This window comes from Cyanistes caeruleus, chromosome 10, assembly GCF_971803275.1.
Source record: "Cyanistes caeruleus chromosome 10, bCyaCae1.hap1.1, whole genome shotgun sequence".
Lineage (NCBI taxonomy): Eukaryota > Metazoa > Chordata > Aves > Passeriformes > Paridae > Cyanistes > Cyanistes caeruleus.
In genome coordinates, this window is record NC_141710.1 from 12,370,170 (window position 1) to 12,386,316 (window position 16,147).

The 16,147-nt window shown below is 38.2% G+C and overlaps 1 long non-coding RNA gene across 5 annotated transcripts in view; it reads right to left on the bottom strand.

Annotated features, from left to right (window-relative positions):
- The window catches only part of LOC111933488 (uncharacterized), a 28,714-nt gene that overhangs the window by 4,804 nt on the left and 7,763 nt on the right, over positions 1–16,147 (bottom strand). For 2 of the 5 annotated variants that reach the window (XR_015274370.1, XR_015274371.1), the window contains 5 exons: positions 14,167–14,337; positions 9,613–9,713; positions 8,642–8,792; positions 7,250–7,327; positions 1,437–1,527 (listed from right to left, as the gene is read on the bottom strand). This is a non-coding gene — a long non-coding RNA (uncharacterized LOC111933488). Of the gene's footprint in view, positions 1–1,436; positions 1,620–7,249; positions 7,328–8,641; positions 8,793–9,612; positions 9,714–14,166; positions 14,341–16,147 lie in introns of those variants that run through there. The other 3 variants (XR_015274374.1, XR_015274373.1, XR_015274372.1) reach the window with 3 other exon arrangements.

Below are 16,147 nucleotides of genomic sequence, written 5' to 3' on the forward strand. Positions count from 1 at the left end.
AGCAATGATGCACAGCTGTTTTATTGCCTGGTACAGGTAAGACATTTTAGGGAATATATTCTGTCTTTTAATGAGCCCACAGCAGAAGGCCTTGGATTTATCTCAGCTGCCAGGATCCTCTCACTCTTTCAGGTTCCCATTATCTTTCTCTATTTCCATCTTTGTTTCTAGGCTGTATCTACTTAAAGTGCCTCAGCCTTTCTCTTGAGCTCCTAGGCAGTTTTTATAGGTGTCTGTGTCCTCCCCAAGAATTCCTCAATTTGCCATCTCCACTTTGTCTGATGGCTATGGGAAAGCCATGCTGGATTCTTGTCTTCCTTTGCATCCCAAGTGAGGAGAGAGAGGATAAATAGATAAATAATATTTTCCCAGTAGGATAAATATTCTGCCATGCCAGCTTGGTGCAAGGGTGGGCCCCTGTGTGGTGGTAAGTGGCTCAAGAGTACCTTGCACACACAAGGGTGCACACAGCTCAAGGAAAGGCTGTACCACACAACACACAACTCTTCCAAGGGCTCATTTCTGCAGTTGTATTTTAAGCCCATGCTGCAGATGAATTTTATGATATTTGCTTGTTTGTGTTTTCTCCTCTGTGTTAGCGTACATTATCTCCACAGACACTAATTCTTGATATAAATGATGCTAAGCAGTAAAGTATGGTCCATTAACTTGATTTTTAAAAGTATCTAAAATTTACGCAGTGATTTAAATAATAATATAAATTATATTAAGTATGTGCAGCAGCAGAGGGTACGGCCTCCTAAACAGAATGAATTTCTCCTTGGAGAGCACTGATTAGTTCATTTTTCCTAATGAATCTTTCGTTATAGTCAGAAGTTCCTTTTTTTCCCCCTCACTGTCTCACTTATGAAGCATGCATATGTATATATGTATGTTCCATTTATATATTTGATAGCTAGATTAAGTAGTATCCTACTTCACCTCCAGAAAGGGCACAGCACTTCTCAAGGAGGCAGCTGCATTTCTTAGGTGAGGGAAACTGAGGCCAAGGCATCTCAGCCACAGGTCCTTGACCTCTTTAATCTATGGGTCAGCCACTTCAAAGCATGAAATTCATGGCTAAAATCTGCTCTGCAGAAAACTGGGTGAATACTACTGCTTCTCTCAGCAAAATTTATTGTTGAGGCCAATTAGAAAGTGGTACCTGTTCAGACTGATGGAGTTATTATTGCTTTTGCCCTGTCAAAAAAGTGCAGCAGATGGTTTTGCATTCCCTCCTCCAGTGCCTAGCAATGCCTCCCTGCTTCAGCTCTCCCCTCACTCTGTGTGTTCACACTGCACTTCCCCAGGGCAGGGTGAAGGAGAGAGAAGTCCCCCCATTCCCTTAGAAGTGCTTTACATGCTCCTGGAAGACAGGCTGCCATCTGGCCTAATGAGCTTTGGAACAAACTGCTTTTAAGGCAACTTTCCTTTACCTGCGGCGACGCTCCTTTGGTGGCTGTTTACCAGCACCCTGGTCATTTAGGCTGTAGTTTAAGATGCATCACAGTTGTTGGTTTTTTTTCCCTAGAAATATCAGTGTAGGTAGTGCTTTCCAATAAGTGGACATTAATTCATGCTGAATTACAGTGGGATTCCCAAGAAACTACATATGAATACTGAAAGAAATCATTATGATTAATGATATAATTTATATGTGCATGTTGATGAAAGAATCATAATCTAGAGTAAATTAGTAGAGATTTATGTACTAATAATTTTGTTGTGCTCTAAGGTCCAGATGAAAACCAACTAAGTGATGTTGTATTGACAGCAGTTCATATTAGCATATCTTAAAGAGATAGTATAACCATATTAAATAAACAATTTCTAATGCATATTAACTCCATTTCACTTCCCCTCCCCCTCAATCTGCATTTATGGCATTGATAGGAAGGTTTATCCCTTTAAGTTTCACCCGTGTGCCAAGAGTCAACGTGGATGAGGTGAGAGAAAATGCTTAAGCAGAAATAGCGGACTTTTAAGAGAGAAAAGTAAATGAACCGACCTGGTCCATCCACGTGGTGCTGAGTGCATGGAGGCCATGTGGCTGCATTCAGGGAAGAGGAATTCCATGCCTTCCAGGACAGCTGGTGCAGCTCTCCCCAGGGCCCCTGGTGCTCCAGGCCAGCAGCACCCCACACACCCCCGGGCACCTCATGTGCTGCAGACTTGGCACCTCCCCATGCACAGCACAACCCTCATTATCCCAAATGCAGCCTTTATTGCTCACTGCACACAATGCAGCCGTGGCACTGGGGAGAACAGGGGCCACAGAGTGAATTCATCTTTGGTTTCCACACAGGAAAACACCAGGAGAAGCATCTGTTTTACTGGCAATATTTTTTCAAGTGCTTATTGCATAAGCTGGAGCACACCTGAAGCTCAGGGTAGCGTGGGCCTTTTCAAAACCCTGCGTGGCAGAGGCCGTGCACCAATGTCACCAGGTCACCTTGTGGGGTTTGAAATGCCAGCTGATGGTAAACATCAAAAGTAAAGTGCATTACTTGATAATCTAAAGAGGTGGTTGTGAATTGTTGCACATTAATCACTACAGCAAATGTGTATAAAATGCATCTCTGAATAATTATTAACTGATCTTGCCTCTGAAATGCTTATGGAAAATAAGAAGTGGAACGTGGGTAAAAATGTCTATTCCAATTTATTTTTAAAAACAAGGATAAATTGCTGATCTAGAAAAATCAGCAATATTTTTTCTAGGGTGCTCTTAGTAAATAATATTAATTTTTAAAAATGTTTTTAAAGAACTTATATAATCTAGTCAAAATAGTCATATGCTTTTCTAATAAACTACTTTATCAATCTATAGCAACTCAGATAGAAGTCCTCCCCAAGCATTTTAGAGCTTAGATCCAGAATATTTCCTCCTGTATCTTCCCTTTTAAATTCGTTATTTTAATTTTTTTGTTGCCAGGGACATAATTTTTTGTAGCACAAAAACTGAATACCAAAGACAATGTTTAAATTTTATACAGACTTGGATATATTGGTTTGTAACAAAGACTTCTGCAGGAATTAATTGTCTTCTACAGGGAACTAATGTCAATTTACAAAGGAGAAACTACTAACAACAGTATTTCTAGTGAAAACCTGTGTCTCTGCATTTTACCTAGTTATGGAACCTGTAGCCACCACTAGACACCATGCAGAATATCTAACTAATTTTCAAAATCCTCACTTAAACCTTAATTCAAGGGAAAGACCTCTTGATCTTACAAAAGGCATTATTGCCGGAGATTAAACTGCTTGATGCTATGTATTGTTCTAGCTGTAGTCAAGGGGGAATATTAATTGAGATGTTCCATGGATTACAGTGTGTATTCCACAGTGGTTCACATGTTTCCTGGTGGTCTTTCCAACAGGAATAGCACAAATGAGGGGAATAAGACAGAACATTTTGAACCTTAGTTGTTAAGCCATTGTTCTGTTGTGCACAAAAGGTAATGCTTGGTTGATTTGCTTTATTTCTGAGCTGTTCTGATTTTTTCCCTGTGCACCTAATCTCTGCCACTTCCTCTGTGAGTCATCAGCAGCTGGACCCAGTGAAACCACAGGAACTAGCTCCTGGTAAAGAGCTCTAATGGTGCTATTACTCAAGTTCAATTCTCTTTAAGCCTGGTAAAGAAGCATCATGAGTCATATGGTACAGACAAGAGTTCTTTTGCATTTGCTTCTTTAGGAAAATCAAAACCCATGCCTTGCTTTTTGAGAGTGATTACAATGGGTGTCTCTTATACCTGTGTCACTCTGCCCGTCCTTTGCAGGAAGCATGAAGTGTCATTTTCTTTTCAAGTCCTCATTATTTTTTCTAGCACTTACCAGTTGCACTGCCTATAATTTAAAAGTAAAACAAAACAAAAATTCCCCACCGTTTAGCTCTGTCCTTTCTGCTCATTTTCACTGCACAGAAGTGCAATGTGGTTCACACCTCTGATTCAGCTGATTTGATTAGTTGTTGCTGCCATACACCTGCTGCTGTCACTGCAGTAGTCTGTATTTGTGGCAAACATTCCTGCTGTCTGACAGAACAGGTGGATATTGTATAGGAGATTGAAAAGAATGGATGGATGGTAATTGTTCTGCATCCCTGCTTACACAAACTCAGCAAAAGTTGGGTCTATAAAGCGAGTCTCCATGACTTGCCTTCAGTAAATAAAGTGGTCAGGTATCTAATTTTAAACTAAAGCCAAATTTTTAACTATAGAAGAGAATAACCTCCTCAGATGAACTTTACAGTGAGATGGCTTTATAAGAAAGATTTTATAACCTTTGTTCATTTCTGATATTCAGGAATTGCTATGCAAGACAATTTGAAGACTTCAGAGAGCTCTGGGGGATCTCTTTGACTCTTGGTAGGAGTTCCTTTCCTCTCCTTCAATTAAAACAAGTCATTCTTAACATTTAAAAATGGTCCTTATTAAAAGAATGTCTCAGTTATTATCCTCTCAGACTTGCGTTTTGCCTTCTGATGAAGGCTTGCATGCTGGTTGAAGGAGGTTTTCTTGAATTGTAGTGCAGTGCTGCTCGGGATGGATGGTCTGTGACAGCCTTAACACTGGGCAGCAGGAAAAGAAATGGAGTTTATTGTTCCACTTATTGGACAGAAAACAAATCCTCTTGCAAAGTGGACAGGCACCTCTGAGCATACAGGTCTTTGAATTATCCTTTAAACATGAAACAGGGAAGACCCTAAAATCCCTCATGCTTTCCTAGTCAAAAGTATTTCAGTGAAAAACTGAGGAACAGTGCAATTTAATGAGTAGGGAGAAATGGAGAAACCAAATACAGAAAATATGAAACCTCCCAAAGAGAGGTAAAATGACACTGTAGTCTCTAAATCAGATAGTTTGTTTATCAGCACAGTTGCATTTTAATGGATTAAGAGCTTCAATACAGCACTCCCAAGTTGCAATCCACATACCACAAGTGATATGCAAGGATCTGTCCCCTGACATGTGAGCCTGTGCAGAGCTGCAGGCTGAGGCTGCTGTCACCACGGCTCTGGTGGCAGCACTCGGCAAGAAAAAGTTTGAAAATCAGAGTCCTGGGAACTGAACAGTTTTCCTTTTTGTTCTAAATAATTTCTAGACATAGAGTGAGTCTCATCTAAAGCACACACAGTATTCCTTCAGTTTGAACTAAACCAAATATTTTGATGTCTTCATACAATAAATGTCATCTAAATACCAATTTGGCAGCAGTGCCAAGATTTAAAATTGTTTACTTCTGCCTACTTCTCCAGCTAGCTATTAAATTTGGAGCAAATTGTAAATCATGGTTCTGTAGAAGAAAAATCCAAAAAATATTGAAGACAATACTGTGCACATTTTTAATGTGCATTTTTTTTCAAATATGCACATCTGAACTTCTGTGTGATGGAAGAATGTATTTTTCTAAAGGCAGGAAAGAAATATAATGAGATAAAATTTTAGATAGACTGTGATTCAACATTTTGAGTTTCCACAAAGTTTTATGTCATCTATTTCAGATTAATATTTCATTAAACTACTTTCATGTGCTATCTTTAGAATGATTAATTTGATACTTTACTTCAGGTTTTACCTTTTATCTATACAGCCCACATTAGAGTTTTGGAATCATGGTACTGATGAATTTTCAGCTCTCAGGTACATAAGAGGATAGGATGGAACCAAAGAGCTTTCAGTTGTCATCCAGTTCTAGCAGATGTACTTGATTTATAGTAGAAGCTGGTTTCATATTCTTAAAAATGTTGTAAACAATTTGCAGCTGCTTGATTTTTTGATGCCATCATAAATATTCATGATCATTTTCCAAGATCTACAAAGATAAGGTGACCTTAGACAAAAAAAATCAGACTTGGGTGATGCAGAATGTTAAGTCATTGCTTTTTCACCTTTTTGAGAGCTACAGAGACAGCTGCAAAGCCTGTACTAGACATCACATGCATGGCTTCTGGAAAATGTTTTTCAATGTGTTTTAAGCAGAACTGATGAAAAGCCACTGTAGTAAAGCTGTGCTAGCAGAGAGTCTGATAACTCAGTCTGGCATAAATGCAGTGGCCTGGCAAGAAGTCAGTGGGTATATAATCAATAACTCTGAACATGACTTTTAATCACCTTAGCAAACATTTTTCAGCATGTCATAGCATAGTTCTCTGGCCATAAGAATGGAACACAAAGTGAATGACTGCTGGAAAATAGATGGAGGTATGAAAAAAAACATAAACAAAACTGGCAATGCTGTTTGAAAACCTGTTAATTGTTCAGCAAATAAAAATGGCACTAAAGCAGAAAAAAAACCCATTATGTTGTGTGATATTTTATTGGCTGATAGGACACTGTATTATCATAATTGTATGTAACTAACATTTTGCTCACCCCTCAGCAAAGTTCTCTCTGTTTTGCCCCTTGAGATTTGTTCAGCATTTTTCACACACTAACTAAAACAGGTATGTTTGTGTTTCAGGTGAAATTTTTTCATTTTTTAAGACTAATAGTAAACTGGATATGGAGACAGTAATTGCATCAGTGCCACAAGCCAATCGTATAAGCCAGAGACAGGAAAGTAGGGAGTCCTGACTAAAATGAGATGTAAGAAAAGACTTGAGAAGGTGAAATAATTCCACTTAGGAAGATGCAGGACTTTGAGGGGGTTGATCTTCAGTGGCATAAATTGCTTAAAGTGATGCTGAATTACATCAGCTTGCCTTAAACACTTGGGTTATCTGATGTGTAATTTAAGCATGGCCTATGTGACTCAGATTTCTAATGATACAGCTCAGCAAGTAATGACTAAAAATGACACATCAGTGGCAAAACTCCAAGATTTGTCCCAAAATTCATAGCACACATTTCCTACTAACACAATGCATCCACCACACACCTTTTCCCTGGAGTATTCACAAGGTTTAAATAAATTACAGGTAATATTTTCTTAAGTACACACATGATTTAGAAATCCATGCCCCATTTTTTAAATTGAAGAAAAATGTTTAAAATTATTTCAAAGGGACTGAGGTGATGAAACACTATAAAAAGAATCCTACCAGGCTCCCCTTACACTCAGTATCTGACCAGAGATGCTTAGATGTCCCTTTGAAGGTCAGTGAGATCTAATGTACCAAGCATCCAAGCTGCTTTCAGAACTGTGAATTATACCCCTAACATAGGTAATTTTGAAAATGAGATCTGGCAGAGTCCTGTGGACATGCTGGGTTTAGTAAGGGTATCAGAAAGACTCACCTTACCTTTAGCTTTAGGAACCCTTGAAAAAATCCCATATTCTTCATGCATCATTCATCATCAGATGTAAACTGAGTACAGTCCTATGAACAGAAATAACAATATAAGTTATCTGGGTTTTAGTGTTTATTCCCACATTAGCATGCAGTCTGAAAGAAAAGGTAAGAAAAATCCAAATAATTTCAGAATAATTCCCACATACTCAGAGATATCAATGCTCATATGGCTGACTCAGAACTGAGCAGCACAGTGAAAACTGCACCACAAACAACTCCAAAAACCTCATCACTGCTGCTTTCAGGTTTCAGAAAACTTGCATTGAGACTAATGCAAAAACATTCACTCCAAAAAAAAAGAAATGAAGGATAATCTACTAAGAAGAACTAAAACAAGGTTATATTTTGATGTATTTCTATAATTTTTTTCTGATATGAAGACTTTTAAGAGAAGACAATGACATATGAGTTATACATTCAACTGATTAATCATCTTTATAGGATGCAATACACAATATGAAAAGTCCAAATTTCTTTTTTCTCTCTGTGACTTTAATAAAACTTTTCTTATGCCAATAAATTAAAAAATGAAGTCAATTTTTGACAGTGGATAAGGAAATTTTTCAAGATATTGAGCTCTATCTAGACAACAGAATGATCTAAAGAAAGTGTTGGTAGAAAATTAAGCAGCATCTCTACTTGTTTTTCTGTGCAAATATTAGTCAGGTCAGCCTTATCCCTCTGAGGATGCTTAGGATGTATTATTTGTTAATGCTTCCTTTACCAGGCAGCACAAGGCACTTGGGTAGATATTGTGGTCACAACAAAACCATGCCCAAGCACCTTCATGATTTTCCCCTTAAGACTCTGAACCATACTTCTGTGAAGGCTACTTTTGGAACACAGAGAGGGATTATATTTTAAAATTTTAAAAAATTAAATATCAAGCCTGATTCACAGCAAGTCACATCCTTTCTACATTTCACCAACATGACATATCATTAGGAAGTGGTGCTACTCTTGGTTACATTGGCATGTCGTGTTGCATTAGAAAACATGATGTGCTGACATAACCATGCAAGACCCTTATCCAAATGACAAATTAAATCCTGGCAGTTAAAGAGGCACATTTAGATCTCAGTACACACATTCTGCATATATCATAATCTGCACAAGCAAAGTGTAAAAGATTGGAAAAAAACACAAAGGAAATAGTGCAATTATGAAGTTAAATCATGCTTTATTCAGTGTTCATCCAAATTCACATCTCGGTCTGTCCTTATCATGTATGTGCAGAATAGTGAGCACAGTCCCTAATTGATCATGTGTGAAAACACACCTCGAATGAATCTAAATAATTATTTTTAAATACTAGAAGAAAAAAGAATCAATTTTTGTGACCTCCATAGCTGTTACAGTTGATCTTTATATTTCATTCTTTCTCAGCTTTTGGTGTGCATTAACATCTGGGACTCATCACGCTGTCCGGCATTTCAGCAAAGATGATGTCACTGGTGCCAAATACTTTGACAAACATGGCTACTGCATAAATCTTAAGAACAGAAAAAACAGACAAATTATGTTTATGATTAGAGACAAAATGAGTTGTTTGTACCATGAGTTTAAGAATGTTAAACACAGACTTGCTTCCCAAAAGGAAGACATTGACTGAAAACTGTAAAAGCAAGCAATTCTTTTTTCCTCTCTCTTTGAGAGTCTGGAGGAGCTTTTGATCTTCCAGTGTCCATTACAACCTTGGGGAAGGTTAAGTTAACCCTTTGAACAAACATTCCTACCAGCATCCAATTCACACAAAGTAACTTAATCACCAGCTAAATTGAATTCAAACTCCTGTAGAGAACAGGAACGGATATAACTCAGTTCTGATGACAAGGAAATGAAAAGGGCTGACTTTGCTGCCAAGATGCAGAGGGGCCCAAAGCCTTGGTTCCAGCTTTGGAGACACCAGGCACAGTGATTTCTTTGCACAGAGGTGTTGGTGCAGAGATGGCCAAGGTGTAAGTTGTGTGTTGTGGTGCAGAGACACACAGAGACTGAGACCTTACTGAGACCTTCCCTCGCTGTGCTGCTTGGAGGGCAGCACACAACAGGGGACCACTCTGGGCAAGTCTGTCCTTTCCCTCCCTGCTGAAGGAGCAGAGGTGACAACTGCAGAAAGTGCTTCAAGGGTAGCCCCTTCTCCCTCCTTTGGATTTTGAATTTCTTTCTCACGTTTTTCTTCCTGTGCACCCATCTGAAACCCAGCAGACCTTTTCAAGAATTGTTTTGTTAAAAATATAATTCAAAAGGGAATTATTCAATTCAGTATTGACCACTCCCACCAAGAATACATAAAAGCAGCACGACTTTACCAGTCTGACAGGGCAGGGATGCAGGAGACTTCAAGGACACAGGTTTATGAAGCAGAATAACACCACAAGCTCTGCATTCTTCTGCTGCCAGCGTGTACCTACTGTTACAGGAGTTGTGATCAGTCGCTTCTCCAAAAAGAGTGTAAACAAAAGAGGATGATTAAAGGAGGCACAGAAGCACCAGTTCTTGTTATCAGGACTAAACCTGGCACTGCAGCATTTCCAAGGGGTGATAATTGCATGGGGAATTTCTGTGACATAGACACTAATTCGCATTACAGCCAGTTTAATCATGTAACCCCCAAAGAACTGCAAGCAATATGGGACGTACATAGCAAGGTATGCCTACTACCCAAACACACAGACAATGATCTTGGCTGAGACTTATCAGTCTCTAAACAGAAAGTAAGATATTCAACAGAAAGATGTATTTCAGCTATCATACAAAAGGAAAGTTGAGACTCTAGACTATATATAAAATGGCAAATAACCAAAACAACGCAGCAAAGATGTCACATAAGGATTTGAGTCTTTTAATTACACTGTGAATAGAATTCAAATGAAATTAAGTCACCCATCATTTATTATGCCAGACAGAGTGCAAGTTCAAATATTAAGCTGAGGAACTCAGCTTTCAGCTGCCTCCAAAAGCTTTCATCTGCACTTGATATTGGTGAATACTTTCGCACCAGCTACTATTACTTTCAGCCCTCGGGTATAACATCTTGCACACAGAAGTAACAGCAGCACATGGATATTTTTTCCCACACACAGGAATATTAGCCCTGATACAAGTACAATTTCTCTTTATGCTTAACCATGCCAGTATTTCCCTTTTGCTTTCTACCACATGCATTTGTGTAAAATCTCTGTGATAAAACTAAAAGGACAAAGAGCTTTATAAAATAGAATAATCCTACTGGACATGCAATCAATTAACTGAAACATGGAGATGGATATTTTCTGAAAGCTCCTTACAAGGTCTAGACAAACTCAGTGAGATAACAATGGAAAATTGTTTGGCTTACTAATTGTAACCAAATGTATGCCATTCTATCAAAACATTCTCAGGAGGATGTCAGAGACTTTTTAAAGTAAACATCTTGTGTCATCCTTTTACTGAAGTGGAACAAGAGTCTCCAATAAAAATCCTACATATCAAGGACCCTCAGAGAGGGGTATATAAATATATATATATATATATATATATATATATATATATTACTGATCTTTGAAAATGCAGCTTGAGAGGTACATTAATAATTTCACCCAGCTGGGCAATAAACATTCGTGCCAAAAGAATTATGTAAAATTACATAAATCCTTTTAAAAGAGAATAAAGTTTCAAGAGGACATACAGTATAGACTTCACTTTTTTTTTTTTTACAGCTGTGTTTTACAGAGAGCATTTTAGCATGTAAAATCTCTGTCCTTGTAAAATACTCCAAAGAGAAGCCAAAATTCAAACCTGTATGTAATGAAGAATTTTTAAATATTGGAAAAGCTTAGCAGCGAGAAACAAACAAACCTCAACCAAATAAAAAAAGCTTTTCACAGCTGAAACAATAGTTAAAGTAGAAATGAACAGCTAAAGGCAAACACTTTCATCAAGGCTTACTTTAACCTTTAAATACAACACATATCAGAGGGGAACTATCGTACAGGTAAAGCATTCGATCATTCTTAAAGTGCCGATTACAGTATTGGACTTCTACGCTGAAAAATTAAGACCAATTAAAATCTCACATTTTTCAAAAGAACCCCAAAATTGTTGCAATGGATCCAATCCTGGAACTTACATTAGCAAAACATTCAAGCATATTCCTATCCAAGCTTCACGGGAGGACACGGTACTTAATCAAGCAAGCAAAAAATAAGAAAATCAAGGGTAAACAGAAGTATTGTGATAGATAATAAATAAATCAGGTTTCCAAGTTTGACCAAGATGACTAAAGATAGTTAATTTCACTCAACTAGATAGCAAATTTTGTATTCATTTCAGTCACAGAGAGTAAATATGTGACTAGAAAAGCATATGTTGCCATGGGGTCTTAGCAAGTGCTAAACATAGAGCTACAGGGAATTTCAGTCTTGTACAATGTTACAATAATTCTTGGCTGGGATTTCTGAGAATTCCCAGTACAAATACAACTTAAAAAAAGACTGCTCCTTTACAACTTAATTTTCAGAATCAGGAAGGAGCTTCCTCAAAGAGATTTTTAATAGAAATTCTTTTAATGAACTTGCAAAATATTTTCCATCTAACGTGCACCAGCAAAACTGTCTTTTATGGGAAAAGCACACAAAAGTTTAAAGATCCTGGAATAAATTATGAGAGATTGTTAACCAACTAATCTCCCATGGTTCTCTGTGAGCTGTGACATCAGAGAGGCAAGCCTGCAGGAAATATTCCTAAAGCTACTGGGAAAACTGAGCTCTTAGAGGCTGAGACTGCAACTGGCTGGATTACCAGCCTCAGGAAAGCAAGGATGCCATAATATTTGTTCTCTTCTTCATTTTCTTTCCTCCTTCTGGGCAGTGAAGAGACTGTAAACTGAGAAGTAGACAAGTGCGAAAAAAAAAATAAGGAACTTTCTTCTGGTCCTTTTATCCTTTTTTGTCCTTTTATCTAACTATTTTCAAAATAGAGAAAAAAAATCAAAGCATAAAATTTAAGCGTAAGAACAACTGGATGAGAGCAAAGGTCTCTCTCCTATTTCCTGCAGCAGCCAGTGGCAAAGGCACTAGGAAGAGGTGAGGAACCAGCCTTGTATGTTGAGATTCCTGTGCTTGGCCGTACTTTTCCAACCACCAGTTCCCAAAGCACTGTAATACAGTTCAAATCATAAAAATTTAAGTTGTTATTTTTTAAAAAAGAATTTCACAGTTTTATTAATTTCACTTATTTGAATTCAGATGCTTAATGAGTTATTGGTCTTGAGGAAGCACAGCCAGATACAATTTTCATAGAAAACGGAGTAAAATGTAAAATGGGGAGCTCAAAACAAGCACAGAAATGAGAAATTAAACCAAATTTAAGGGCATGACATTGCTAGAAAAAAAGATAACAAACAGCATTTTTTATTATTTGCTTATAATCTTATAAAAGAAAATTGGTGACAAATATGAGCCAGCCCTAGAGTTTTTTTGAGCTTCCCTGGAGCTGTGGTGTTAGTGATACAACCTAAGGAATGGAACAATATGAAATGGATAGTTGAAATATCAGAGGGAAGAGAAGTTAGGTTTTTTTAAATTGCTGCTAGCAGAATCCAGTAATAAATTTAATAACTGACTGCCTTTGGTTCCTCACAGACACTTTTTCAGTGTTTGCTGTTCACTATTACTTCTTACAGGCCTGGTGTTTCCTTTCACACTTTCCATCCACATCAGAGCTCCATAAGACCCATTGGTTCAGAGGGACTAGGCAAACACTGATCTAAGTTCCAGTCTAAGTGATTTTACAGACTGAAGTTTCTGAGTGCATTTCAGGTTTTGAATCAACAGCAAAGCTCTAGAGAAAATGTCATCAGAACATATTGAATTATTGAAGTTTCTGAACCTAAAAAACCCGCTCTCCAGTACTGTGAAATGACAAGTTATGTCTGGTATATTTAAAGAATGATTTTGAAGCACTTTTCCAGTATTTTAGTGGATTTTTATTGTTTACATGAGAAAACTGTTTACAAACATAAAATCCATGTACTGTTTTGCAGAAACAGTCTTCTCTACCAAATTTTGGCAGCAACATTTCAGTGTATTTCATTGAGATATTTTACATGAATCATATACAGAATTTTCTGGCTCACAGACTGCAATCTCTTCCACTACATTTTAGAAGGAATTGACACAATTCCTTCTCTTCTCCTCATTGAGAAGACTCAAGAAAGTCTTCTCTTCATATTGAAATTAAAATGTAATTTAATAAATTAAGTAAAATGAAAAGGTCCTAATAAATGTTTTCAGATGTTTCTCTCTTTGCTAAGGAGAAAAGATAAGAATTCTACCCAGAAACTGCACTCTGCTGCTGCTGTGGTCATCTCCATCCTCTCTCTGATTCATCAGGCTGTGCATGTGTGTGAGCAGCTACTATGACAGCCTTTTGCTGCCTGTTGTGCTTTGGAACAGGTGAACTATTTCAGCTATGGCTGGATTGGAGTCACCTGCCAAGACATGAAGGAGTGGCATAGCTCAGGGGTGGCTTTCTCTAGGAATGTCCTGGGCTATCCTGTGCACTTCTGAGTGGACACCCTCTCTTCATAAACCAGTAGCATGCTACATATGGGATGTTCTGGAGCTATTTTGCAGAGACTTCAGAAATGGCAAAGAAAAATGGTTTCAGCAGGAGATAATAGGTTTTATGACTTTTCCCAAATTATTCCCTTTTTAGTAGCCATCATCTTGTCGGGTGATATCTGGAATGATTAGAAGACGATCTTTTAGAGTGACAACTGGGCTGTCATTCACACTGTCAGTCAGCAAACAGCCAGGTTGCCCAGGGTTACAAAGCTGGTTTATGCCTTTGTCCTGCAGTATTTAGTGCTGCTGATTCTTTACCTTGATTCCAGCTGAAGCGGGTCTGACAGGCAGCGCCAGAGGCAGGCAGAGCACTCACGTCGAGGGTGGGAGTCCCGTGGTGCCTTTGTGTGCGAGGGTTTTAGAGCCTTGGTGGCAGCCCATCAGGCAGGAGACAACCCCAGAGCATTTGGGTGGGTCTAGCAAGTTCATCTGCTTTCAAAAAATAGAAGGGCAATGTTTATCTCTGCCCTAGGATCTTATTATTTTAGTCCTGTGTACCTGAATAGGAGCTTTCCTGCACAGCACAGCTGTCTGCAGAATTATCCTAAAACAGATCTGCAAACAAACTAGCCCAAAGCAGCCTTGTGCTCCAGGGATGAACAGCACCTCTGCACTCCTCAGCAGGCAGAGAGCATCATCTCCAAATTGGCAACAAGAATAAATGTGCTCCACAGCAACAACTTCACATTGCACAGCCATTCCTTGATACACAGTCCAAATGTCATTTCACTCACTCACTGTCTGTGCACATCTCTGACGAAAACAAAGACCTGAGACTTTAAATGTTTCAGTCTGGGAACCCAACTTTGGGTGCCAAAATCCTGGTTTTCAAAGGGAAAAATCACCTGCAGTTGTCAGAAAACTCAAAGCAGTGCTGTAAGTAAGTACCAGCTCTGGTACTCAAGACCTAGGACAGACCAGTAGCCCAAGAAGCAGAGCACCAAAGACATCCTGCCTGCAGCTTCCCCCATTTCCCTTTGTCCCAAAGCATTCTTTTAACATAAAACTAACATTTCTTACAGAAATAATGAGCAAATGGACTACTCACAAAACATAATAATTTTAAACTAATAAACTAGCTGACAAATTGAGATAAGGAAGGCCTAATATCCAGGGTGTTTTCAGACAGCAGGTAAGTAGTTCACTATTATTGGGGTTTCAGACATATTATAGTAAAAGCCATCCTCTTGCAGTGTTTCACAAATCAGTTTAAAACTCATAACATGTGTCTGTGACACTTGCCTTCTGCAAACAGCCTTGCAGCCTTGTCATCAGAAAACAGGATGAAAGACTGTGCTCAAAGAAAATTTGCTTAAAAAAATCAATAAAAATCCCTTAAAACACTGGGACAAGTTGCATAGCCTGAAGGCAAGGAACTTCTTTAGTAATGTTTTTAGCTAATGCTTCTGAAGCATGCAAAAAAGTAAAGAAATTTTGTTAAAATGTTGGGAAAAAAAAAAAAAGACTGTTTTTGTGTGTTGGATGCATTTGAGACCATAGCACCTCTACTCAGGGCTGTATTCTGCCTTCTGTGTACCTCATTCCTGGTGCTCTACCAGGAAATGCTTGCCAATTACAGCAACAGAGAAGCTGAAACTAGAATTCAAGCAGCACATAGAGATGTGTGGACAGGGTGTTAAAACAAAAGGAGTAAAAAAGCTGTTTGAAGCATGCTTAGGTAGCATTGCCTTGAAGCTCGAGCCAACAACTTTCTATAGAGCAACAGGAAAGCAAATAAATCACTATAATTTATTTATACTAACTTTTTAAATAGTTCACTCTCATTCTTTTTGAGTACCATCTCACAAACCTGGTTGTTAAATATAAATTAAAAGTATTCAAGAGGTAATATTTGCAAAGCACTTTTACATCCACAGATGAATGCTGCTGTATAATATGAACATTGACATATTTGACAAGGCAACAGAGTTAAGTGTGATACAGAGTCAGACAAAAGATTTTTTTTCTTGTCTGAAAAGCCCTTGTTTTGTTACTAATATTAGAGCTACAGAGGCCTATTTGACAAAAAGCACCTCCTAATTTGAGAGCTGTAGCTCTTAAGCTCCATAGTAGCAGCTATTTACCTGGTTGGCTCACTCTTCACAAAATGTGCCCATTAAGCTCAGGGGATAAAGCAAAAAAAAAAAAGCCAACCACTCTACTGAGCATGACTGAACAAACGACTGTGCTGGTATGTGTTTGATAAGAGACAGCAGAGGAAAAGGAGATACACCTTGGG